Source organism: Myotis myotis, unplaced genomic scaffold (assembly GCF_014108235.1).
Source record: "Myotis myotis isolate mMyoMyo1 unplaced genomic scaffold, mMyoMyo1.p scaffold_m19_p_38, whole genome shotgun sequence".
Lineage (NCBI taxonomy): Eukaryota > Metazoa > Chordata > Mammalia > Chiroptera > Vespertilionidae > Myotis > Myotis myotis.
In genome coordinates, this window is record NW_023416344.1 from 1,425,369 (window position 1) to 1,428,505 (window position 3,137).

The 3,137-nt window shown below is 55.4% G+C and overlaps 1 long non-coding RNA gene across 1 annotated transcript; it reads right to left on the reverse strand.

Moving 5' to 3' along the window:
- Nucleotides 1-2,216, reverse strand: LOC118653140. Its single transcript, XR_004966786.1, has 4 exons — nt 1,688-2,216; nt 1,206-1,319; nt 521-853; nt 1-59 (listed from the first exon to the last, which is right to left on the reverse strand). It is a non-coding gene; the product is annotated as an uncharacterized LOC118653140 (long non-coding RNA).
- Nucleotides 2,217-3,137: the final 921 nt, after the last annotated feature.

The window sequence follows — 3,137 nt, forward strand, 5'->3', positions numbered from 1 at the left end:
CTGGGCTCTGCTGCATATCTCCTGCTTTGGCCAGACGGGTCATGCTGTGCTGTACGTTCCTAGAACACATACATAGCAAGGGACTCACATCAGGACAGGCCTTCACATAGGGTCTCAGAGCCCCTTCCCAACACGCAAGCCTTCTTTCTCCGAAGCCCCGGAAATCTCATCCCACATTTGGGAGACAAACGACTGCAAAAAGTATAAATACACACACTTTCCTCCATACTAGGGACCCAGAAATTCAAACACACATGTTTCTCTGGGCCTCCTCCACAACATTTCATAATACACTGTAACTCCTGTACTTGGCGCTGCACTTCAGCCTGCTTCGGCAGGGTGCTGTGACGGTACCCGCTGACCAGCTCAAGAAATCCTCACTTGCCCTTGAAGACCTCATCAGACGGGGCAGCCTTATTCTCAAACATGCCACCTGGCCTTCTCAGAAAACGCTCCTACTCTCTGCACCTCCTGTCACTTCAACCCACGCTCACCCTTCTGAACCACAACACCTTCTCACCTCTTCACGGCACAAAGACATCCGCCCAAGGACACGCTGGAAAACTGCACAGGGACGCTCCAAACAACAACGACCTCGCAGGGATGGACAAACCGGAACGTCCACCTTCCATAAATGACAGCCCCTGAAAAGAAAAATCAACAAACATTTCTACACCAGCCTTCACCACACACACTGGGAAAGAACCCAAACCACACCACGCACACTGTTGGGGGGGGCCGCGGCGGGGGAGACCCTCACACGCCTGCACGGCACCCACAACAGGACTGTCACAACTCACCACCCCCTCCACCGGTCCGCCGCGGCTCCCTCCAACAACTGCCCACACGAGTCCTGTGCAAACAATGGGACCACAGGACGACCGTCCAAATGCCGCATCACCAAGGATCACGGCACACACGGACCGACACCCACCTTTCCAAAACCCACCGTGTCACGAGGACCCCACACACACTCACACAAACAGACACGACCTGCATCGCACAAACGGCTTCCACCTACAACCATGCAAAACAAACACATGCAACACAAAAACACAACTCTACAACATTACCAATCACAATTCAACAACCTCTCACATCCATCTTTCTTTCTCTGCCCCCTCCCTCCCTCCCTCCCTCCCTCCCTCCCTCCCTCCCACCCACATCAAAACCTATTTCACCAACGACACTACCACGGCACCCACCTGGCCTCTTCCATCACACCCAACAGCCAGCGGGGACATCGCCCTTCCGTCAACCTTCTCGCATGAAACATCTTCGAAGCACAGGCAGAGATGAAGGGACAGACAGACGGAAACCTGAGGGGGGGGGGGGGACAAAAAAGAGTCTGAAAGACCTTTTACAAAACCATCATCACACGCTCTTACAATTCTACTACTTGAAGGACACTTGCACAAGCACAACGGAAGACCCATGGCAACACGCTCACAGGACAAGCAACATCCCGGTCAGCTCAGAAACACGCGAGGACTGACCAACACGGCACGCACCCACCACCTACATGCTCCACAACATACGCACGGACAAACACAACTCTCCCTCAACACCCACGAAAACCACACTCCAAAAACGCAACCGCGTGCACAAGGAAGCGCCCAAACACAACACACGCGCCCACTCCCACACCAACGGAACAACAAAATCAACACACAACTCCACCACTTACCTCAGCCGACAACGGGGGAGTACCTTGCCCCACGAACAACGCACCATGACACGCGGCTCAGGACTTCCACGTCCATTCCATCAGCCGCACAACGCCTGGCTCAGCCGCAATGCCGACAAAAACCAGGCAGGGCAGGCGCCGGCTTTTAAAGACCTTTGGGCGGGATTTCCAACCGCGGGAACCTTTCGGGGCGGAGACTTCTCCGCGCATGCCCGGAGGGCACACATTCCAATGCCCTCACCCAAACTCAACACTGCCCTGCAGCAAAATCGCTGCCCGCACTCCACTCACCTCAAAAGCCACTTCGGGAGAAACGGGGACCGACGCCATGCCTCCATCCAGCCAAACGGCACCTAGCCCTCCACCTAGGGGACAAGAGGCGCCTCGCACGGCCTCCCTTGGCTCATCACGGCACGGACCCGCTGGGATCGCTACACACAACCTGCACTCTCCAAGGACACGGCCTCTCAGCCTCGCAAAAAACACAATGCATCCCCTGCTGCTGACAAACAGCTGCAGCGCCTGAGACACACGCCTCCTCACTCCTACACACTCGCATCTCCCTTGCCCCACCACACCTGCCCGTCTTCATCCATGCTCCCACCGAAACGGTCGCTGCTCACCACACCCTAGCCCCGAGTGGACCACAGCATGCCGTTGACGTTTATGTGACCCTGGGACACACACACACCACCTGTCCCACCGCACTCAGCCCACGCTCACAGCCACACGCACCTCGCCCCACCGGACAGCCTCCCTCCCACACAACAACAGACACGACCGCTGCACCCTCTCCACACACACCGGCACGGAAACGAGGCCCGAAACAACAGCCGGCTCCCTCAACAAACACAAAGCCTCACCCTTCCTCACCGTGCAAAACATAATACCATCCAAAACTAAAACACTTCCAGCCACACGGCACCATCGCCTGCCCTTTACGCAGACACACCCACATGGCCACGCCTGCAGGGAGCCACACACCTCCGCCCTCATCCCCTCCACAATGGCCCATCCACACCTCCATCAACCTTTAGCCCTAGGGAACCCCAGCACTTGCAAGCAACAACACCTTGCCAAACACATTTCTTCCCAAAATCTACAATGGCCTCTTCTGTTTCGCTTTACAAACGGATGCCTTCTGCTCCACTCCACATGACAATGCCTGCACAACAAAAATCACAGGCCACACACGGATGACACTCACTTCCTTCCCCAACAATACAAAACGCTCACCATCCAAAATGCACTCAAAATAATCACATCTTCACACAACACCTCTCTCTCTCTCTCTCTCTCTCTCTCTCTCTCTCTCTCTCGCCATCAGAAAACAGGGACACACTGGACACTGCCTGCCACACGGACCATGCCACACAACACTCAGCGACTTGCAAAGGAAACGACATCAACATCACTTCAAAACAAACCACTTGCCCGACACCTCTCTCTC